General features: G+C 32.0%; 1 pseudogene; it reads right to left on the bottom strand.

The window, feature by feature from the left end:
- Positions 1-5,592: 5,592 nt before the first annotated feature.
- Positions 5,593-21,145, bottom strand: LOC127557372 (DEP domain-containing protein 1A-like; annotated as a pseudogene).
- Positions 21,146-26,308: the final 5,163 nt, after the last annotated feature.

Below are 26,308 nucleotides of genomic sequence, written 5' to 3'. Positions count from 1 at the left end.
TCAACCTTGCCGATATTACTTGTAAGCTGTGTTCTTAAAACTTAACATATTATTCAAGTTATAATTTGATGAGGACAAAATGTAGTGGAACTATTTATGCCTTGCAATATGCTTTTGAATGCTTCTGAAAATATTATAACCTTGAATTAAAATTAGTGATATCATACTCTATAATCAATATTATATACTGATAAACTTCTAAGAATCTTGAATTCTTGGGGCAATTAGTTTGTGTAGTGAATAGAGCCCCAGCCCTGAAGTCAAGAGGACCTGAATTCAATTCTGGCCTCAGACATTTAACACTTCCTGGCTATATGACCCTGAGCAAGTTATGTAACCCTAATTGCCTCAGCAAAAGAAAAAAAAAAAAGGATTATTTAATTCTATATAAATATCAAGCTATTTTGTTGTGGAATTTTACATTAAAAGTTATGTTATAAAATTGTGCCAATTACATAAAAATACCACTACCATATCATCTCATCATCCATCTTATGATTATGATTATTATTATTATGCCTTGATACAATAGAAATTATATGAACCATCTTTTCTAGCAAAAAAAAAAAAAAAAATGGACCCATCTGTTAACTCACAAGACATGACAATGGCTAGAATTATACATCAGAAGTTCATTATGTTTCACAGGCAGAGAGATGCCAAAGTCTATTCTTAAAATGCAGATCTTAAATACCATATAGAACTCAACTAGTAATGGTACATGATTGGAACTGGGCCATTCTCACTGACCAAACTGCTACCCACACTCAAACAGACATAGCAATCAATAAAACATTTAAGAGCAACACTTTTAATAGATGTTATAATGCCAAATACTAATATTCTCCAAGCTATATGACATGAAAAAACTTCTAAATATAGAAAACAAACAGAAGAAATTAAAATGATATGGGAGAAGTTGAATTACATAGCAACTGACACTCTGTTGTCTCCTACTGGAATTGCACTATGGATGTTTTCAATAAGTATGCAGAAAATGAATTTATATCACAATATAATTATTCAGCAATAAAAATCAGTTATTATATCTACCTTTGTAATAGTCCATAGAATAGATTATGTAAAAATAGTAATAACTGTATTGCAAGTTGTACCTAAAATTTAACTATCTGCACTCAAGCAATATGACAGAAAATATTTAATAATAGTAAAAACAACAATAACTATTCATATTTATATAGCACTTTACAGTTTGAGAAATCTCACGAATTCCATATAATGAAGTTAAAACATCTTTATTTCTATTTTGTAGGATGTTAAACTTACAGATAAGTAGTTTTCAGCCCAGCAAGGGGTATTTCTAACACTTTTAGAAAGAGGAAATGTCCAAAATTGGAATGCACTTCCTCAGAAAGTAATGTGTTTCCTTATCCCTTCAATTATTCATTTGGGATTTGGTAAAAATCACCATATTCCAGTCATAGTATAAATTAATTAATCTCTAAGATGTCTTCAAATTCCAATGATCTTAATGCATCTGAAACAATGTAGATTCAAACATCTAGGTTATTACACACTGGGAAGGATTGAGAAATAACCCAGGCACATCCCAATCTATCCCAAATGGAATATTCATTGAGTTTGAAGTTTTCCTCCACAATCTAACCCCGAACAAGTAATTTTTCAATGATATTCAGGTAAAGGAATAGCAAAAAAAGTCAACATATCTGTTGCTAAACTGCACTTTTTAAAGGAAATTCATAAAAATTATAAATTGGAAAGTTACTCAGAAACCATTGAAAATAATCATCATCTACTCCAAACTAAACCATTAGAAGAATTACCATTATGACATATATAATAAGTGATCATCACATCATAGACTATTCAATATGGAAGAAATGTTACTGTTCATCTAGTTTAAATACATCTTTCCCAAATCCTTACATTTTATATATGAGAAAACTGAGTCCTAAAAGGAAGATCACTTCCTTTGAAATAGAATGTGAAATAATTTTATTATAAAGGAATTATATATCAAAACATCTCTGATATTTTACCTCATACCATGAAAATTGCCAAAATGACAGTAATTTGAAATAATCTGCATAGCAGGGTTTGTGGGATGACACCCACATTAATACATTGTTGGTAACACTGAAGAATAATAGAAACATTTTGGAAAATATTTTTAAAGTATTCAAATAAAGTAACTGAAATGCCCCTATCCTTTGAACTCTTACTCATCTACTGTGGAATGGTTAAATGAAACATAGTACATAAATGCAATAGAATATTACTTTGCTATTAAAAAATGCATGTGATAGATATAGAGAAGTATGGAAAGATTTTTAGGAAGTGATTCAGATTGAAATAAACATAGCCAAGAAAACAACATATGCAACTACAATAATATAAATAAAAAGAACTGCACACTAAAAAACTAAAAAGTGAATATACCAAAACTATAAGAATCAAGCAAGACTTAGATGTCAAGATATAAGAGGATACCTATTCTTCTGTGGAAGTGGGAGATTCATGGGTGCTCCATATAGCAGATATTTTGAGACTATTTAAATGGATTGATAAGTTATAATGACCTCTTTTTTGCTTATTTTCTTCTCTGAAATTTATTTCTCATATGGGATGGCTGTGTGAGAAGGGAAGAAGGAAGAATATTTTGAGTAAATCTGATGATATATAGATAAATAGATGACAGATAGATAAAAACAAAATATAGATTATAAAAGACTATTTTTTACAGGGAAAATTAAAGGAATCAGAACCTGAGAACTAAAGGACATGTTTAAGGTTTTGTCATGCCATCTATCATAATTATATTAGTATCCTGAGTCTATCTTGTCTTAACATAATTCCTACAATAAAGGAAAGGGTTATTAAAATTGTGCTACATGGAAGATATCACAGGATGTTATCATAGAAAGGAAACTATCTGATGCGTTTTTTTTCTTCAAATTCATACTTCAGAAAAAGGAGGAAGGTCATGAATAAATGACCTATAATTGTCTCCAGAGTGTTTCAGAACAGCAGTCACTTCTTCCATCCAATGTCAAATCAGCAATCTTTTAAAATGGATAATTTTATCACCATTCTGAAAATTGTATTGGAATTACAAAAGTGGCTTGAATTATTTCTTCTATTCTTTTTAGTATGTTATTTTTTTTTAAAAATTCATTAGCAGGAATATTTAAAGACAATGCCTATTGTTCCTGTCAATCGTTATCTCTTAGAAAATAATTTCTTATTTTTCATGCCTTCTCAGATGATCCATTAAATTTGACACACATTTTAAGTGCTAAATATTATTTTTCTATTAAAATTCATAAAGTCAATGAAAACTTTAATTCAATACATGTTAAATGACTTACCTCCCACCTGTCATCTGTACAAAGCATATAATTTCTGCAAAATTATGCAAAAATAAGCTAATTAAGTTTTAATTTGCTAATCCTTGCTCAGCTAAACTAGTGACATATGCAAATTTCCTGTTGAGCCCTTAGTAACTTTTTGAAGTGAATGATAAACACAGTTCTTGTTTCATATTTTTTTTTTAAGCTATTGATTGACAGATTAGAGAGCAAGATAGATGGAGATATATATTCACTAGAGATTTATGGGCTTTGCTGAAAAGCAGATAATGGAAAGATTTCCTAAAACCAGAGCAGAATCATTCTGACAACATAGGTTTGAAACAAAGTTCCAGATAATGGGTAACACTTGAATTATTTCTCCTCCATTATGAAATTGTTATTGGAATTACTTTTTGTGGGTGGGGAAAGATGGTAGTACTCTACAATAAATTAATCTCATCAGAATTATAACTATTTTTTATTTTAAATTATTTTAATCTTTCTAGGGCCAAAAGTTAAGAAAAAGTGGCCAATGATTTGCTTTCCATTTTAAAGTAATTATTCTGTCTTAGCTGGTTATTTTTATGCAGTCATATGCATATGCAGTCATAACCTTTTTCCTCAGGTCCAATTCTACCAATTGCCTTTCAGGTATCTCTGAGATGTCACAGAGACATCTTAAATTCAGTTTGTCCAAATCAGGCATGATCTCTTCCCTCAACTTCCCTAGACTTTTCAAGAGCTTACCTAGGTTTGCTAATTTGAGGTTATTCTTGACATTTTAAATTCTTTTAATGTGTGAAATAAAACAAGTATTTCCATAACATAGTACAATAAAAAAAGATGATTGCACATAAAATTGTAAATCTCCTATATATAATTTGCTGTTCTTTTCAAATATACCACAAAATTATCATATGAATGTATTTTTCTCTTTTTTATGTCTTTTTATATCTTATTAAAGTAATTAAATATAGGAATAAACAAAATTAAACAATTACAAAAAATATAATTTTTTTTTACCTCAATGTCCAACATGATCATATTATCACATACTTTTAAATAGCAAAAATATGTGTATACAAAGTATCTGGACATACTTAAAATGTAATTGGTTCAGTATATTCAACTATTTTAAACACAAGATATCTGGATAAAATACACACTTATCTTTAAACTATCCAAACTTTTAATAAAAAGTAATAACACACAGAATGCTACCATTTAATAATTAAGGTATCATGCAATTCTATCTAGAAGCTGAATGCATCATATTTTTCAAGTCAGTCTCTTTTTTGAGTTAAGGAATTCACAAATTGATAAACTGGAGGTGTAAAATATTCCATAAATTTATGAAAGACCACACGAGGGTCCTCAGTATAAACAGCTCTCTCACCTCATTTTAATGTTATTCGTGATATTCTCCTGAGTGAACAATGAATCATCCTTCTCGACTAGCTATTATTGTTATTATTATTATTTAATGAGAGAGGTAGGGCAAAGTACTACTTGTATATTATAAAGAAACCCGTTGTCATTAACTCTGGCCCTGTACTTGTGTCCATGAAAGATGGTTCCCTTAAACTAGGCTCAAAATGTGTCCAAGTGGAGAAAAGAAGACTAGCTGGAATCAGAGCTGTGACCTTCTCAGTTGGAAGATCCAGGCCAAAGGCTTACCATTTCTTTTGTACCCTTAACATAGTAGTGTGTCTCATTTAGCTGAACAAACTTGTGGGAAAAGGGTAAATGTGTTCAGAACCCATGTAAAATGTCATACTATATTTTTAGCTTTTAAATACACACATATAAAAACATGGAAAAATGTATAGGAATGCAAAATATAGTAGAACATATAAGTTACTGAGTTTTAAAAAATCTTCACCAAGTTATGCTTGGAACAAATGGCTACCATGCACCCAGTACACTTGGGTCTGAGTTAGTCATGCTGCTCAAGCATCCTTTGGTCAATGGTCAAGTACATCAACTTCTGGCACATGTTTTCATGGCTTTTCTAATGGTTTGCAATGAGATGCTCAGAACACTTTTGGTTACTAATCATGTTTTCATTATCTATTTGTTGTCCCTCGAGTCCTATTAAGTTCCTTGTAATCTTTCAGAGTAAACACTGAGTACTTGTATCACTAACTATTCTGTCATTCTCCTATGTCTGTAGCACACTAATTTTGGGAAGGGATCAGAAAAGCAGACTACCTAACATTATATCATTCAGTATACAACTTCATTTAATATCAATTGATAGTCAGCAGCTAAGGCTTTGGAACTTTGGCTTTCTTGAAATTATCACTGGTTGCTTGATTGCCAGCTTGTCACCAAACAGGGAAGCTTCATTTTCAGTAGTTGGAAATCTTGTCTGGTAGATGGCAGAATATTCCTTCTGAAACTGCTTTATTTTTAATTTTTTTTCCTTTTTTCTTTTAAAATTGTCTTTTGTCTTTGATAATATTCTCTAAAAGTCTGGCAATTACAAACTGAGAGGTAGAAATGTTCCGTTAATCAAATTCCCGGTTACTGATTTGCTTACAAAAGGAGTAAGCTGGCAAAGCAGCAATCAGTTCATCTCTAAGATATGTAATATGACCCTTCCTCAGGTACTCCAGATGCTTTTCCACAACAGCCTGTAAATGGGATGGCAATTGAAGGATTTCTTGATGATGATTCATCAGAAAGGAAACTAATCATGTAATAAGCAGTTTGTGGAGATCAACTTCCTTATCACGCCCACAGCACACATAGGAAAAATGTCTGTATCATTAGTGATCTTTTTCCCATTGCATCATGAAGTTTTGGTATATCAATATTCTGACTCATCTGAGCAATTATTTTCATTCAAAGTTGGAGCTTTCTCCAATTTGATGGAGGAAGTATAAACAACATATTTGTAGGGTGTCAGTGGCAACCCTCTTTAAATGTGGCTGCAGTAAATTCAATATATTAACAAATAACTCATAATTTTAAAAAATAAATAGTCAGCAATGGTTCAGAATACATCTTTCAAATCCCACATAAGTTGGTTGAGTCAGGTATTACTTCTTGGCCAATTTGCTAGATGGTTCATAGCAGATAATGCCCAGTGAGGAAGATCATCTGATATGTTTTGCAATGTAACCATACCTTGTTTACTTGCATTGGTCATGTTATATTATTATATATTATGTATTGAAGTATTACTTGTGCTGGATCCAAGATTTCTTCTAAATATGGCACACCTAAAATTGTTTGTAATTGACTCATAACATGTCACCAAATTTCTTCAGTATTTTCTTGGCTTATTTTTCTTTCCTCTACTAGGTTTTCTTTATTTTCATCTCTAATTTCATTCCTAATATTTTCTGTATTTTCCTGAAAGACATGCTTTTTAGGAGTTCTGCAAGGTAAGTGCCATAATTTTAAAATACTTTCTTTTTCTTTAGAAATATTCTCTAACTTGCTTTTTCTCAATTCTGGGTGATGGTATGATATAATTTTAACTGGAGAAAATGCAAACACCTGAATAGCTGATTGATGTCATCAAGATTTTCTGATCCTCATCTTTCTTTAATATCTTCAATTACATGAATCTTGAGGAATTTTCCTAACAACTGAACAGTCTGTTGTCTTGTAACTTCAGGAACAAAATTACTATTACTTCTTAACAGTTCATAAAGCCAATCTACTGCTTCTCAGGCAGTAAAACAGCTGCTGTATTTTTTAAAGTGCTGCTTGAATTTTCTTAGAGGCATTTCTACTTGAAAATAGGTAGTAATTTCGTTCCACAACTTGGTGGCCCACTAGGGCTTCAGGGCCACCACTCCCATCATGCTTCTTATTGGGCTCTGTTATTGCCCAGGTCTCCAGCCCCAGTGCCAGGAGTCCAAGCAAAGAATTCCTCTTGGTCTTTATGGTCTCTGTTCTTGTGAAATTTATTTTTTTCTTCCCTTGCCCACTCCGTCTAGAGATGACTGTGTATATTTGTATATATGTATATTCATGTATATATATCGTGTATATATATGTGTGAATGCACATGTCCTGTTCTATACTCACTTCTGTTTATCAATTCTTTCTTTGCATTTAGATAGAGTCTTTCTTCATATGTCCTTTAATTTGGATATTTAAAATAATCAAAATAACTACTTTTCAAAAATTATTCCTTAAAACCCTCTCTCTTGTATCTGCTCATTTCACTCTTAATTATTTTGTACAAGTCTTTTCATGCTTTTTCTAATATCACTAGCTTATCATTTCTTTGAGCACAATAGTATTTCATCAAAATAATATACCACAACTTTTTCAGCCACTCTCAATTGATAGGAACCCCTGTAATTTCCAGTTCTTTGCCACTACAGTTATTCTCAACTTCTCATTCACATATATCTAATATGTTACCATATTTTTTTTTCAATATTGTCAACATTTTTAGTATTTATTTCTACCTTTTCATATCTATTATTCTCATATAAGCTTTCTTTTTCTCATAACTGGAGTATTAGATTTCTGATTGTTCTTCCTGACTCAAATTTGTCCCCAATTCCTATCTGTTTTCCGCTCAACTACCATAAAGTTCTTTCTAAATTGTAGAACTGATCATGTCTCCCAGCTTCTCAACAAACTCCAGTGACTTCTCCTTATCTCCATAAATAAACAGAAATTTTCTGTTTACCTTTTAAGTCTTTCTACACAATCCCTTTAGCACATAAGTTTTTTGTGCTATAATATGTTATAATATGAATAATAACAACACTGGGAGGTAAGTGTTATTATCCCCATTTTCAGATGATGAAATTGAGGCAAACAAAAGTTAAGGGTTACATGCCTCGTGATTGTCTTAGGCATATTTTAACTCATATATTCTTGACTTTAAATCTAGCATTATATTCATTTTATTACTTGAATATATATCCAAGTCATATTTCTTTTTGTTGCCATTTTATATTCCTCACTCATTTTGGGCTTTTAGTCCACAAAACACCCCAAATGTTCTTCAACTAACTAGATAAGTATAATTCCCCCACCTTGTACCTGTGACCTTGATTTTTTGAACTTCAGTTTAAGACATTGTATCCATCCCTACCTATTGTCACCATACTGTGCTTTACCCCATCAATTTAGATTATCATGAACTTTTTGGATCTTGACTCTTTATCAAATACGTTAGTTTTCACTGCCCATTTTGTTTGTTTGTTAATCTGTCATCAAATGTTTTCTAAATCATTAGTAACCATGTTAAACATCAAAAAGCTAAGCATAGATCCCCAGAATACTCTATTGGAGACCTTGAGTCAGGAAAATATAGAACCATTAATTATAATTCTTTGAGCCTGGACATATGATGGGTTGTCCATCCATAGCCTTAAATTACTATTTATTTCAGATATGTCAAATATAGCTTTTGGAACTCTTAAATGGACTGGGAAACAGATGAGAATATTTAAGGAAATAAATAAAAAATAGTTTTTATTATGATTTTCTAACTTATTGATCTTCAGGGATTTTTTTTTCACTTGAATTTAACACTACTGGCCTACTCAATATCATTCACCACCACCACCCCCCCCCCCACACACACACACATATACACACAATTATCGTAGGAGACTATTAAATTCCATGTGAATATGTACCTTCTCTATGTCACAGGGTTAAGATGAGGTAATATGATTTTCTTAACTGTAAAATTGCATGAAAATATTAATTAAATTGCTTTTAAATTATGAGTTTAGATTAACTGAATTCAATTTCATAATTTATTATTTAAAAACTTGCTGTTAGTTAATAAATCCAATATTATTTATATAGTGTTTTGGGGAAAAACTTAACTTGTGATTTCATTAGTATAATGGATTGCCAGCACATAGCCTTTTTTCTTCCATCTGCCTCTGTCATACAGATAAGCAATGTATTTACAATTTACAATTTAAGATAATTATCTGAGGCACTGAGAAATTAGTATAACTGTTATGTCTCAGAGGCTAGATTTGAATTCACATCCTTCAGATGCCAAGGTTAGTTTTCTATTCATCATGTCATTTTACCTGCCAAAACTTAATAATGATTATTATAATATACAATTAATCATTCTTCTGTGGCTAAAAGGAATATAATTTTTTGTTTTGTTTTGTTTTGTTTGTTAATCTGTCATCAAATGTTTTCTAAATCATTAGTAACCATGTTAAACATCAAAAAGCTAAGCATAGATCCCCAGAATACTCTATTGGAGACCTTGAGTCAGGAAAATATAGAACCATTAATTATAATTCTTTGAGCCTGGACATATGATGGGTTGTCCATCCATAGACTTAAATTACTATTTATTTCAGATATGTCAAATATAGCTTTTGGAACTCTTAAATGGACTGGGAAACAGATGAGAATATTTAAGGAAATAAATAAAAAATAGTTTTTATTATGATTTTCTAACTTATTGATCTTCAGGGATTTTTTTTTCACTTGAATTTAACACTACTGGCCTACTCAATATCATTCACCACCACCACCCCCCCCCCACACACACACACATATACACACAATTATCGTAGGAGACTATTAAATTCCATGTGAATATGTACCTTCTCTATGTCACAGGGTTAAGATGAGGTAATATGATTTTCTTAACTGTAAAATTGCATGAAAATATTAATTAAATTGCTTTTAAATTATGAGTTTAGATTAACTGAATTCAATTTCATAATTTATTATTTAAAAACTTGCTGTTAGTTAATAAATCCAATATTATTTATATAGTGTTTTGGGGAAAAACTTAACTTGTGATTTCATTAGTATAATGGATTGCCAGCACATAGCCTTTTTTCTTCCATCTGCCTCTGTCATACAGATAAGCAATGTATTTACAATTTACAATTTAAGATAATTATCTGAGGCACTGAGAAATTAGTATAACTGTTATGTCTCAGAGGCTAGATTTGAATTCACATCCTTCAGATGCCAAGGTTAGTTTTCTATTCATCATGTCATTTTACCTGCCAAAACTTAATAATGATTATTATAATATACAATTAATCATTCTTCTGTGGCTAAAAGGAATATAATTTTTTGTTTTGTTTTGTTTGTTGTTTGTTTTTGTGGAAATAGAGAGTGGGAGGAATAGAGGTTGTGTATATAATTACCATCTATATGATCTTTTGAATCCATTTAAAAAGTGAGAAAATTGTTACAGATATTTTTAGTCTTTCATAATAAAAATGGATTTTCCTAAGATATAATTATGAGATATCTTGAACCATATATATCCTATTGATATCATAAACATGACACATCCAAATCTTAATTTATTATTTTTTTTCTCTAAACCCCTTTTTTCCCCAAGCTTTCCTATTACTTTCCAAGGTACCTTCTAGTAAGTTAAGTTCACAAACTAGGTATCATCCTCAATCTCTCACCTTACCTTCTCTATCCAATCTTTTTTATCAAATATATTAAATTTTCCTTGGAATGCTCTTACATATGCCTCCTTTTTTCTTCTGGATACTGCTGTCAACCTAGTCACAGGCTTTATCATCTCACATCTGGACTACTAAAGAGGTCAGCTGGTTCATTTCTAGTCTTAAGTTTCTCCCTACTATAATCCACCCTAAACTCAGCTGTCAGTTTGAATTTCCTAAAGCATAAATCTAATAATGATACTCCCATACTCAATAAAATCTCGTGGTTCTATTTCATCTCTAAATTAAATACAAAAAATACCCTATATGTCCAAATTCCTTCATAACATACCACTCTTTTCTAGTCTTTTTATGTCTTACAATCCCCCTCCTGTGATCCACTGACTCTGCCCCACTTATTTCTTTTCCAAGTAGATTTTTCATGGCTGAACTCTGAGTATTTTGACTGGCTTTCTGTCAGGAATGGAATTCTTTAATATCACATATCCATCTCCTGATTTTCCTCAAATTCCAGCAAAGACTCCTCATTTAGTAGGAAGCTTTTCTGAATCCTTCAGTACTATAGTCTTCTCTCTAAAGGTCATTGCTTATTTACCTTGGATTTAGCTTGTTTGTTCACAGTTGTTTGCATATTATCTTATTATTAGACAGTGAGCTCTTTGACAACACACTTTTTTCCTTTGTATATCGAATGCTTAACATATTGCCTGGTACATAGTAGGTATTTGATAAATATTGATTTATTGATCAATACTCTTTATCAATTATTTCTTGAAACCCCACTTGAATAATTATCTGACTTCCTATTTATTTAGACATTATTAAACTACTCCTTATTTATATTATCTGCTTTGATATGTAGATACCTAAGGCTTAGAATACTTTGAGGTTTGAATATTAATACTAGAAAATCTAATAGTGTAGGAAAAGGAGAAGATTTTTTTTTAACACAAACTATTATAATTTTCCCTATTGTTGTTTTGTTGTTCAATTCTTTCAGTTGTGGCTGTCTCTTATGACCCTATTTGAGGCTCTCTTGACCCAGATGCTAAAGTGATTAGCTATTTCCTCCTCCAATTCATTTTATAGATGAGAAACAGAGTTAAGTGACTTACCTGAATTCACACACCAAATATCTGAGACCATCAGGAAGATGAGACTTTTGATTTCTTAATTCCAGAATTATATCCACTGTGCCACCTAGCTTCCATAGTATTATAATGGACAATTGGGAGCTGATAAAAGCAATAATAATTAACATTTATATAGTGTTTACTATATGACTAACACTACACTAAGCACTTTACAATTATTATTTCATTTGATTTCTTCCTGGGAGGAAGATGCTATTATTATCCCCATTTTTGCAGATAAAGAAACTGCAACAAACAGGTTAAGTGACTGCCTAAAGTTATACATCTAATGAGTATTAAGGAATGTTAAAAGGCAAACTATAGAATCTCAGAGTGAAATGGACTTTCTTTCTCCCCCCAACTCTCTTAGAATGAGAGTAATATTAGAAATGCCCTAATCTTTAATAGTGTCTTCTAAATTCTCTGGGCACTTTTTATATATTCTTTGTGAATTCTTGGCCATCTTTATGTTTTGCCCTTGTGTAATTAATTCATGGTGCTAAAACTTAACTACAGAGGAATGGACTTTTCTCACTGCCCAAACCTCAGTAGATATATATGTTTAGGGAGACCTTATCATTCATGATAGGAAATTTGGAATTAATTTAAATTTGATGAGAAAATAGCCCTGATATGTTGGTTTTCAAAAATGCACATCAACATTTGGCATTTGGATATTCTATGTAAATGTAAGCTTTTAGCAGGATTCCAATTTAACAAATTACAGTTTGTGACTGTAATTTATGAGAGCTATGTAAATATCTAGAACTTTATAGCTGGCGTTTCCTAAATTACTCATGAATTACTAATTGCCTTTTTCAGCTGCAGGATATGCAAATATGTTTTCACTAAGAAGAAACATTTAAGGCTTGAAAAGGCCTTTTGGTAAAAAACAGCTACAGTATGTTTTGCTAACACTAGAGTGCACTATTTTCCTTTGACCTGTTAATTTATTCCCTGCCCATCTTTGGGTTTTTGAAGAATCGAAATGTCTGCATTCTTAAGCCAGCTGTGCCAGATGATGGGTCAGCCTGTCAGAAATCCTATTAATCAGCCATTTCTTTTACAAATAGGAAAAACAAAATTCAGAGTGTGAAAATGAATTACCCAAGATCATCTAGTTAATGTTTTAAAAAACCATGAAAGTCAAATTTAATTTTACAAATAGGAAAAAGGGGAGTATTTTGGATAATTTTATTCTTCCCACCATTACAAATTTGGCAAAACTTGATTCCAACCTAGGTCCAAGAAGGCTTGAATTTTTTCTATTGAATATTTGTTTGTGTCAGATTCAGTTGATAAGAACTGGAAGAGAGCTTAGGATCCCCTTGTTCTTTATTTTACACATTATATGCTATACAAAGAGATTCACAAGGGATATTCATTGTCTTGAAACATATAAAGGGATATCATATGGAACATTTATTTAACTTTATACAGTAATATTAGAGCTATTGTTTAGAAACTAAATAGAGGAAGTCCTCTCCCCCAAAACAAACAAACAAACAAACAAAAAACAAATTAACTCCCCTCCCCCCAAACACAGCTTCTTAACTATTTAGAATTAGCCAACCAAGAGAAGACAATTGTTTTAGAGAGAGTGAATTTCCTGTCCTGAAGGTGTTTAATCAGAGGATGTTATCAAAAAGTTTCATCTTTTGGACAAGAGATCAAGGAGTCCCTTTTACCTCTATGATTCTAGCATATGATAAATTAGAATCATAGAGATAGAAGGGAGTCTTTAGTCTCTTTGGTTAGATAACCTCAAGACAGAAAATTCAGTGGTAGCAAAGCAACATTTTTTCCTTTGTTGGACAATTCTAAATAATAAGATTTTTGTGCGGAGTACAAGGAAATTTCTTTTAGTTTCTAAAGAAAAGTCCTGATATTATCCTGTAAGTTCAAATAAAATTTCCATATGATAGCTCTTTATATTTTTGAAGACAATGAACATTCCTCCTTCATCCTTTCTTTTCAAAACCAAATACTATATATCCTACAGCTTGATCATCACTACAATGTTTTGAATTTTCTTCATTATTTCATTCCACCCAAAGTGGTAGAATTCACCTTCACCTTCAGCAGCAAGGAAGCACTATGTGTATACTTCATTTTTGCCTTGGGGCAAAAAGAAAATTGAAAAAATAATTTAATTTGTATTTTATTGAATAAAACCCCATCTTTAGGTTCTAAGCCAGAAGAGTTACATTTAAGTGGGACAGGGATCTGAGGAGTTCATCATATTGGAAAGCAGGAAGAAGATAGTTAAAGTAAATCATATAAGTAAAATTGATGGAAGAAAATTACAATTTTGATGATATCCTATTTGACTAAATTTCACATATCTAGATAAATTCTTTATAGATATATTTACATTGGCTGTGACAACTGTGATACATTCCAACAATGGATAAATATTCTGCATTTTTACAATAAGGAGTTGTTATTTTTTCATGTTATTGATCAGCTTATCTTTATCTTGTATGAAACATCTGTGTACCAGATACTCAGGAAGAAGCTTAGATATAAGTATAATACTATGTTGTTCAAACAGAAGAACTCATCTGGTATGTGTAAAGATTATGATAACTTTTTTTAACAGAAAATAATGGATTTAAGATTAGGAAATATACATACACACATATATATCTGCATAATATACGTGTGTGTGCGTGCATGTATACATGCAAATGTACAGCTATAACAACAAAAATTTCAATTTTGAACAAAACAGCTCCACAAGATACAAAGCTTGAGAGCAAGGACATATATTTCTGTGATTATTTTAAAGTCCAAGAGTAATTCATGACTATTGTTAAGTTCTCATCTTTCTAACAATTCTTTGTAGATGCCATCCATATTTAATTATATATTCAGTATTGGCTCAACAAATACTTAAGTTGCTTTCTTCTTCTGAGTACATAAACATATCTTCTTTCCATTGGGATATGAGAGAAAAGTAATAACAGCTTCTAAGGACTGTGATAGTACATATTAGTACATATTAGGATTAGTCCCTGATCTTCAGGGACTGAAAGGTATATGCTTATAAAGAGTTCGTAAGGTTTACAATGCAAAATGCCAATAATTTCCATTTTTGATGATAAGAAAATAGAAATTCATATAAGTTATTTATCCATTGTGATAAACATACAAAGTGTTAGAATTGGATTTGAAGTTTCAATTATTCTTCATATTCTTTGCTATTAAAAAAGATAGCAACTAATCTAGATGCTCAATATTAGATAAAAGTACAATTAACTTTGAGCTAAAAGAATATTCCTTTCTGTCCCCATTATTTTTTCCAGAGATCGATAATATACAATTTAAAAAAAAATAATTCTATTAACTAATTTCTTTCTTGTTTACTTTTGTGACTAGATTTATCCAGTTCTAAAAAGGGAAAGTTGAGATCTCCCACTAGTATATAGCATGTATGAGATCTCCCCCTCCTTGTAACTCTCTTAATTTCTCTTCTAAGAATTTGGATGCTGTATCACTTGGTGCATAGTTTAGTATTGATATAGCTTCATTGTATATGGTACCTTTCAAGACTGTAGTTTCTTCCTTTAACTTTTATTTAGCAGGGCAGAGCCAAGATGGTGGAAAAGGCACATACAATTTTCTAAGCTCTCTCATACACTCATGACCAATTATTAAATTCAGCCTCAAAAATAGCACTTGATGGGTAAAAACCATGAAGATTAGAAGTACAACAATTTTCCAGCCAAAGATAATCTGGAAGTTCCTCATAAAAGGTTTGTCCTGAGAAATCGGAAAAGACCAGTGCAAACAGGGAAGTAGGAGAGGTTAGCAAAGGGAGCTGATGGGGGAAAGGGTGGCCTCTGCAGCTTGAAAAATTACAGAGAGGACTCTGACATAGGCTGATTGCTCTGTCTTGCTTGTAAAACAGCAGATCAGTAGAGAAATCAAGCCAAAGACAGAAAGTACAGAAAGTAAAAAACACCAGAACCTAAAGGATCTAGCTACACCCACCCAAAACCGGAAGTGACTCAGGACAGACCATAACACAGCTCTGCAGCCCCATTCTGCAGTACGGGGCTTTTCCTTGAGGCAGTTACAAATCTGCACAGTATAGGGCTTGGCCTGGGGCAATAAAACTTTTGCCGAGCAACTGCGCTTCCTGGGGGCAGAGACACTTCCAGTCCATGTGGAGCTATTCTTTGGTCAACTGCTAATATCCACAGCCCCCTGATGGGCTTTGGTAGGATTTGTGAATTGGAAAAAGAAAATAATTCACTAAAAAAAAAAATAGTGAAATGGAAAAAAATTTCATAGAGCAAAACAATTCATTTAAAAACTCACTCAAGATCTGGCTGCCTCCACATTAAAAGATCAAAGGGCCTGGAATCTGATATTCCAAAAGGCCAAAAAATTTGGAATGCAGCTAAGAATAAACTACCCAGCTAAGCCGAGCATTTTTTTCCATGGAAGAGGATGGACATTTAATGAAACAAATGAATTCTAATTGTTTCTAAGGAAAAAAAAAACAGATCTAAACAAAAAATTTGATCTCCAACTATAGGACTCAAGAGAAGCAGAAAAAGGTAAAAGGAACTCTTGAGAACTGTATTTCTGTTGTGGATATACATAAAAACTATGTGTATAATTTGATTTTACTGATATAACATTAAAAAAAAGAAATAGAAATGGAAACAGTATAGTATCAGAAAAAGGGGAAAGGGGGGATAACAAGCGGGGAACTATATCCCATGAAGAGGCAAAGGAAATCTATCATATCTGAAGGAATCTAGAGAGGGAGAGGAACATTGTGTGAATCTTAACCATCAGAGTTGGCTCAAAGAGAAAATAATTGGCATATTTGTTTTACATAGAATTTTCTCTCACCTCATTAAAAAGGGGGAGAGGAAAAGGGAAAAGGAAAAGAATAATAAGGGAAGGGTACAAGAAAGGAGAAGAGATTCAAAGTGGGGAAGAAAGGATCCTAAAGAGGGCGAGCAGCATGAAACAAGTGGGGGCCATAAATTTAATACTGGGAAAGAGGGTTGGGGGAGACAAGAAAAAGAAAAGTATAATCTGGGGATAACAAGATGGCAGGAAATATAGAATTAGTAATTTTAACCACAGATGTGAATGGGATGAACTCTCCCATAAAGCAGAGGTGGATAGCAGACTGAATCAAAAGTCAGAATTCTAAAATATGTTGTTTACAGGACAGGCATTTAAAGCAGGGACATACATACAGAGTAAAGGTAAAAGGCTGGAGCAGAATCTATTATGCTTCATGTGAAGTCAAAAAAGCAGGGGTAGCCATCCTTATTTCAGATCAAGCAAAAGGAAAAATTGATCTAATTAAAAGAGATAATGAAGGAAACTATATCTTGCTAAAGGGTAGCATAGACAATGAAGCAATATCAATACTAAACATATGCACCAAGTGATATAGCATCTAACTTCCTAAAGGAGACATTAAGAGAGTTGCAAGAAGAAATAAACAGTAAAACTATAATAGTGGGAGATCTCAAACTTGCACTCTCAGAATTAAGTAAATCAAACCACAAAATAAATAAGAAAGAAATTAAAGAGGTAAATAGAATATTAGAAAAATTAGGTATTATAGATCTTTGGAGAAAACTGAATGATGACAGAAAGAAGTATACTTTCTTCTCAGCAGTTCATGGAACCTATACAAAAATTTGACCATATATTAGGACATAAAGACCTCAAAATTAAGTGCAGGAAAGCAGAAATACTAAATGTTCTTTTCAGATCATGATGCAATAAAAGCTAAATTCTACAAAAAAGGTAAATAGACCAAAAACTAAATATTCCCCTCTTAAAGAATAATTGGGTGGAAAAGCAAATTATAGATGCAATCAATAATTTCACTCAAGATAATGACAAAAATGAGACATCATACCAAAATTTGTGTGATGCAGCCAAAGTGGTAATAAGGGGAAATTTTATATCTTTAGAGGCTTACTTGAATAAAACAGAGAAAGAGAAGATCATGATTTAGGCTTGCAAGTTAAAAAGCTAGAAAAAGACCAAATTAAAAACCCTCAATCAAATACTAAACTTGAAATTCTAAAATTAAAAGGAGAAATTAATAATATTAAAAGTAAAAAAAAAACTTACTGAACTAATAAATAAGAGTTGGTTTTATGAAAAAAGCAATAAAATAGATAAACCTTTGGCAAATCTGATTAGAAAAAGGAGAGGGGAAAATCAAATTAGTAGTCTTAAAAATGAAAAGGGAGAACTTTCCACCAATGAGGAGGAAATTAGAGAAATAATAAGGAGTTACTTTGCCCAACTTTATGCCAATAAATTTGATAATCTAAGTGAAATGGATGGCTACCTCCAAAAATTTAGGCTTCCCAGATTAACAGAGGAAGAAGTAAATTGCTTGAATAGTCCCATTTCAGAAAAAGAAATAGAACAAGCTATTAATCAACTGCCTAAGAAAAAATCCCCAGGACCAGATGGATTTACATGTGAATTCTATCAAATATTTAAAGAACAATTAACCCCAATGCTATATAAACTATTTGAAAAAATAGGGAATGAAGGAGTGTTGGAATCCTTATAAAGTGTTAGCTCATTAGAGTTGATAGAGACAATAATTATCTAATTTAGCATAGTACTTAGCAAATTCTCTAACTCAAATGTAGTCAAGTACTCATTGGAGTTCACAAGTATGGGAGATTCACAAAGTTAACTTTGTAACTTTGTGAATTTGCATCTCACTTAATCCCTCCCTCGGAGGAGGAGTCAACCTTTTACACCCAGCATAAATAGAGCTTCAATTAGCCAGTCATTCAGTTGAGAAGAAGCCCACTCTTGAAGTTAGAGTCAGATTCATTCCATCTTCCACCTTTGTGCTGGCTGGAGGCTGAAGAACAAACCTTTGGATTTGGAGACATTTGGAAAGAGCTCTTGGAACCAAGCAGAGAGATAGGCCACCAAGAAAACTAACTGGGGTATTTTGGAGGAAGCAATAAAAGATCTGAACTTTTAACATCTGGCTGCATTTGGAGTGATTATTACTCTGAACTGAAACTAAGGCTGCCTCCAGAAAACCTCCCCAAGAAAACCTCTCCCAGAGAACCATCATATATTATATAAAAGAAGAGAACACCACAAAGGAGTGCTACCAAATTTCTTTTATGACACAGACATGGTTCTGATACCCAAACCAGATAGGTTAAAAACAGAGAAAGAAAATTATAGACCAAATTCCCTAATGAATATTGATACTAAAATCTTAAATAAGATATTAGCAAAATGACTACAGAAAATCATCCCCAGGAAAATACACTATGATCAAGTAGGATTTATACCAGGAATGCAGGGCTGGTTCAATATTAGGAAAACTACCAGTATAATTGACCAAATTAATAACCAAATTAACAAAAACCATATGATCATCTCAATAGATGCAGAAAAAGCATTTGATAAAATCCAACATCCATTCCTATTAAAAACACTTGAGAGTATAGGAATAAATGGACTTTTCCTTAAAATAATCAGTAGCATCTATTTAAAACCATTAATAAGCATCATATGTAATGGGGATAAACTGGAAAGTTTGTGCATATTTCAGCTGAAGCATAATATATTCTGTGCCAATCTTTTACCATTATTCTGTATTTCTCTCCTTCAAATATGTTTATTATAAATAATATAAATATATTGTAGGATTCTAGTTTTAAATCCACTCTGCTATCCATTTATTTTTTTAATGGGAAGAATTCCTCTTATGCCCATTCACAGTTATGTTTTTTAAGAATTTATTTCCTTTCAACCTATGCTCCCCATTAATACTTTTCTTTTTTCTTTTCCCCTATTCATCCTCATTAGTGCTTTGCTTTCAATCTTCTCTACCTTTTACCTACTCTCTCCCCTTTTTGGGAGTTCTCACCTCACTGAGAAGTCGGGGAAGGCATGACAACCTATATTCAAAAACAAAAGAAAGTGGGAGATGTAGAGGGCAGGAACACTGAAAAGGTATATTTAAAGCTCAGTATGATTGATTTACTCCTACAACAAGGTGTTAACTCAGTGGAATTGATGAAATCATGATTATGTAGTTTACATATACTTAGTAAATAGCATGGTGATGTAATAGTTCTACAATTGATGTAATTTTAATAGGGTATTTAAACTGAGGACAAAGTCAGCCCTACGCATTCCATCTTTCACAATCCTGGTGCCTCTCCTGCCTCCTGCATTCCTCCACTAAGAAGACCAAGGCCCATCTGAAGGTAGCTAGCTAGAAAGCTAGCCCAGCCCCAGGGAAACTGTGAAAGAGATTATAAAGACTTTAGGCTTTATTCCTGACTATTCTTGTGGTGATTATGTTGCTGAAACCAAGGCCCATTTAGGAGGATCTCCAGAGAGCTAGCTGGGACATTACACCAGGCTATTATATATATATATATATATATATATATATATATATATATATATATATATATATACCTTCCAGATGGTACAATAATTCTTAAATTCTTTTTGGATAAATTTTAATTCAGATTTTTTTCTCCATGAAGGTATTTTACATTTTTCTATTGTTTTTATTCTCTTTATTTTATTTGTCTGATTTTTGATGTCTTAAAGATATAAGCTTCTACTTGCACAATTCTAATCTTTAAGGAATTATTTTTCTTCAGTTAGCCATTGTACCTCCTTTTCCATCTAACAAGTTCTATTTGTTAAAAAGATGATTTTTTTTTTCTCTTGGTCAATTGTATTGTTCAAGTAATTATTTTCTCAAGTCAAATTTTGTACTTCCTTATCAAAGCTGTTGCCTCTCTTGAACACTTCTTTTTTTTTTCCTACATTTTTATCTATATCTCTTATATGACATTTAGAACATTTTAAAGTTTTTCCAAGAAGACTTTGGGGACTTGAGATAAATTTATACTTCCTTTTAGGCTCTACACATAAGCATTATGATATTGTTGTCCTATTCTATGTTTTATGTTTTAATCTTCCCTGTCATCATAGTAACTTTCTAGGGTCAGAGTTCTTTGTTGTTGTTGTTGTTTGCTCATTTATTTTTTAAATTGAGCTCTATTCCTGGGATACAGGAGACACTGACCCAAGCCTGGTCACTCACTCTCTGTTCCAGTCCTGAGGTCCTGGAAGCTTGCCCACTGTGCTGGGATGGCCCATCTACTATAAGCCTATTGTGTCCCTTGATTTGGGGATAACAGTTTGCCTGCTGTCCTAGCACTAGCAACCTTACAACTGGCCTGATGTGCCACTGGTCTGTTGATCCAGGACTGTTCATTTCTATTTTGACTAAGAACCTCCCGATAGTTTACCCAGACATTATCTGCAATGGCCTTGCTCCCCTTTTCCATAAATGACACAAACTGTTCCAGAAGTCTCTCTTTCTCTTCCTCCTGCTCCCTCCATTTCTTTCCTCTCTCATTTTCAGTCAGCATTTTCATTTTTTCTGGATATTTTCTTGCTATACAATAAGATGCTCCTGTTTTACCACCAATTAAAAAATCCTACCATATTGATCTCACCAAAACCATTTGCTGTCAGACTACTTTTCCTCCTTATCTCATTTAATCTAGTACTTAATTCCTCCACTTCCTTTCTCATCATTCTTTTCTAAACCTTCTGTAATTTAATTTTTATTTCTAGTAAATTGAATTTGGTCTTTCTAAAGTGAAGAACAATTTTATAATTGATTGTTATGGGGCCAGAACTCTGAACTTGAAACAAAAGATTCTTACAAGGTACTAAATCAGTGGAATTGATAGAGACAATAGTTATCTAATTTAACATGGTTCCGTATGATTGACTTAATCCGACAAGGAGATGTTATGGGCCACAACTTGAAACAAAAGAACAAGGTACTAAGTGGAATTGAGGAGACAATGATTAAATCTATTTTAGCATTGATTTAATCCTACAACAAATAATGGTTTCCTAGTAATATAATGATTGGTTTATATTCAGTGTGGGGCATATAAGCTAGGAGCCTCAGCCAGGATTCATTTGGGGAGATTTAGAAGCCAGAGAAGGTAGTCAGAACCAAGGCTGGACTGAAAAGCTCTCCAGAAAGTTGCCCAGCCCCAGGAAGGAGATAATAAAGGATCTGGAATATAACAAAGTTAATTGAGCCACAGGAAAGGAGACAAGACTTGGAAAGAGACAATAAAGGATTTGAACTTTAATACCTGGTTGCATTTGGGGTGATTACTGAACTGAAGAGACCCCAAGAAAATCCCAACAAGAGAAGATTACATTTCAAAAGAGAATATTACAATCAATAAATCTAAATGATCTTTTTCTGGTCATCATTTTTATTTACATTTCTGCAGCATTTGATAATGTGATTCCCTTCTTTTCCTAGATGACTGCTTTCTAGCTTTCCATTTCACTATTATTTTCTGTTTGAATATTCGTTCTCAGTTTTATTTATTGGTTCTTTACTCTTATGACTCCTACTAAATCTAGGTTAATCAAGGACGATTTTTTCTTTCCCCATCTATATTATGTCACTTAATCATTGCATTAATATTTATTATCATCTCTGGGAATATGATTCACTACACAGAGCTTTTATTCCTTCTCCTGAACTCCAGTCCCACATTACAAAATCATATTGGACCCTCATACTGAATAGCACTGAACATATTAAAAAGAGAATTGCTCATTTTATCCCAGAAATCTCTGCTTCCAAATTTCCCTCTTATTATACTGGTCAATTAGGCTTATGACATCAGTATCATCCTCAATTCCTCATTCTTTCCTACCCTACTGATCCAATCTGATATCAGTTTTATAAATCTCAATCTTTAAAATATTGTGTATATATATGTTACATATATGCATATGTGAGTATGTGTATATATACACAACCAGCTATCCTAATTCAAGATCTGACCTCTTATTCCTATAGGTTCTATTTGATCACATGTCTTTCTCTATTCCAGTCCTTCTACCACATGTCTTAAAAAAAAATTAAAAAGGTTTTGCTCTGACTATATCATATTTCTATTCCCTAAATACCAGTAGTTTCTATTTCTTAACCACTTGTCTCCTTTCCTATCATTTTACTTATATTTTGTACTATATAATTCAGCTACATTGGTCTACTTCTCATTGTTCACATACTACAACTCAAACCTATTTATTCATTTAAATTTGCTGCTTCACATGCCTGGTATGTTCTGTCTTTTGACCTTTATCTCTTAGAATGATTTCCTTCCTTAGGATTTTGATCAAGGGCTAACTCCTGAAGGAGGCCTCTTCCAGTGTCTCAAACTGGTAATGTCTCCTCACTGAGATTACCTTCTTATATATTCTATGTCTATCTTGAGCATATTTAGATTTTTTAAAAAAATTCTATCTCCAATGAGATTGTGAGCTCCTTGCAGAAAGAAATTTGTGGAGGTTTCTTTGCCTTTTTTATACGTTTTTTTCTTAGTCCAGTGTCTGGGACATAATAAACAATAAATGCTTATTTATTTGACTGACTGTTTCTCTAAGCTTTTAGCTCTGTTTATTCAGATAAACCAAATTCAAAACTCTCTTTTCACCTCTGCCTATAGAAATTATTTTTTGTTTGTTTTGCTTTTAAAGCAAAACCTTGTTTTTAAAGACTTACCTCATTTTTACCTCCTACAAAAAGCTTTTCTTGGTCTTTATAAATAAAAAAAATGATATTTTCATACTCATTTTTAGTTACTTTATATTTCTCCCTATTACCTATCACATTTTACTTCATATCATACTTAGTACTTTAAGGTCTACACTGACTCATTGGTTCATTCATCAAATTGTTTTTTGGTGCTCTTGTGGAGGCTATAATATTCATCTTTCTGGATTATTGTAATAGTTTCTAAATGGGTCATTTTTCCAAGGTTAAAAGTCAAATCAATTTAACACAAGCTCCCAAATCTGTCTCCTTTACCTTCCTTATTTCAACCAATGATAAAAATAACCTCCTATTATCTAGAGTTCAAAATCTTTCTCTTTCATTTTTTTTCTCTTTTCTGTCCCATAACTCTTATATCAGAATTATCACTAATTTCCATTATTGCAACAGCCATACCATCTTATCTTTCATTCATTTTAAAGACATCTGTTTTCATCAATATGGTTATATATTATGAATGTATGTTGGAACTATTGGTATTAATTTCCGAGTGAATCTCCTTGCCTCCAATCTCCTTCTTAAAGTTTGTCTTTGTCCAAAGTGGTCCTCTATAACCTAGAAATAAAAATTAAAAAAAGAAAAAAAAATGGTTCTTTTTATGATATTTATTAATGGAAATCAAGAAAAATTTAAAAAGCATCTACAAAGTCTAGTCTACTGGAAATTATGGCAAGCATCAGGTTACAAAAGAAAAGTAATAACAGTACCTATACCTCTCCAAAAATAAATAAATAAATAAACTCACAATATAATGAGAGAAATAACTTACAAACAAGAATTTAGACATGGAATAAAATAGACATTATTTTAGAGAAAAGTAATCTGTATTTAACAAGATTAGGAAAGAAGGAGTGCTAGTTGAGACTTTAAAGATAAGAGAAAGAATGGAATAAGAGAATTCTAGGCATCATATATGGCATTGAATTTATTTAAAATTTTATATTATATATATGTATATATATATGTATACATATATACATTATATATGTATATATATATATATATATACATGTATACATAAATATTTTAATACACATTGCTTTACAAATCATGTTGGGAGAGAGAAAAAATCAAAACAAAAGGGAAAAACTATGGAAGAGAATAAAAAAGAAAAAGAAGTGAATATAGTGTATGTTAATATACATTGAGTCTCACAAGTTCTTTTTCTGGATGCAGATGGAATTTTCTATCCAAAGTCTATTGAGGTTGCCTTAGATCACTGAACCACTGAGAAGAACCAAGTCTTTCATAGTTGATCATTGCACATTCTTGCTTTTATTGTGTACAATGTATTCCTGATTTTGCTTGTTTCACTTAAGTTCACGTTATCTTTCCGGATTTTTCTAAAATCAGCTTGTTCATTATTTTTAATAGAATTATAATATTCCATTACCTTCACATTCATATAACACAGCTTATTCCATCATTCCCCAGTTAATGGGAATCTACTCATTTTCAATTCTTTGTTAACACAAAGAGAACTGTTACAAACTTTTTTTGCAAATGTAGATCCTTTTCCCTCCTTTATGATTTCCTTGGGATACACACCCAGTAGTAGCACTGCTGTGTCAAAAAGTATGAACAGTTTTATATCTCTTTGGGCATAGCCAAATTGTTCTCCAGAATGGTTGAATCATTTCACAACAATGCATTGGTGTCCTAGTTTTCCCATATTCCCTCTAAAATTTATCATTATCTTTTCCAGTCATCTTGACCAATTTGAGAGGTGTGAGATGGTACCTAAAAGTTGTTTTAATTTGCATTTTTCTATTAATAATGATTTAGAGAATTTTTAATATGGATATAGATGGCTTTAATTTCATCATATGAAAATTGTTCATCTCCTTTGACCAGATGCCATTAACATTTAATGGAGTTAGGAGATAGAGTGTCTTTTATAAAACTAGACTAGAGATTTAGTGAAGATGAAACTGACAGGATCTGGCAAAAATTGGATGGGGAGTGTGGGGTAAGAGAGAGTGATTTATGGAAATCAGGATGACATCAGATTATCATCATGAATGACTAGGACAATGGTAATACTCTTGAAGTAGGATGGTTTGGGGAGAAAGGTTACTTAAGTCTTAGACATGTTGAGTGTTAGTTGTCTATAGTATATTCAGTTAGAGTTATCCAAGATTGAAAATCCAAAAAGGTATTGAGAGTGGATAAATAGATATGAATATCATTTGTTAGAAATGATCCCTGAATCATTTGGAGCTCATAATATCATCAAGTTAAATAAAATAGAAGGAGAATAGAGGAGAGCATAGAGCACAACCTTGGAAACACCTATATATAACAGGCATAGACTTGATATAATATACCTAAAAGGAGACTGACACAAAAAAAGTCAGAGAGTATACTAATTTCTATTATTTACTAAATTCTGAGCATGCAAAAAAAAAAAAAAAAGCAAAATAGTCCCTTACTCAATTATCCTAGGTTTTCAGTAATATCTTGACATGATTATCTGATTGTTCATATTTTTCACATTCTTTACTTTAATGAAACTAGATGACTCTTATTTGCTTACATATACATCATTCACTCATGTCTTTGTTTCTTTCACCCTGTTGCATATGCTTTTTATTTTATTTTTATTAACAGCTCTATCTTTGAATGGACTTCAAAATTTACAAAGGACTTTGCTCACAATATTGTGACATATAGGTACTACAACTGCAATTTTCATTATTATTTCCAAGATGCATTTTGCATTTGTAACATGACTAGCAAATACTGAAGAAAAGATTTGGACACATTGACACATTT

This window comes from Antechinus flavipes, chromosome 3, assembly GCF_016432865.1.
Source record: "Antechinus flavipes isolate AdamAnt ecotype Samford, QLD, Australia chromosome 3, AdamAnt_v2, whole genome shotgun sequence".
Taxonomy (NCBI): domain Eukaryota; kingdom Metazoa; phylum Chordata; class Mammalia; order Dasyuromorphia; family Dasyuridae; genus Antechinus; species Antechinus flavipes.
Note: the sequence above shows the minus strand (reverse complement) of the source record. Positions and strands in the feature narration are given on the sequence as shown.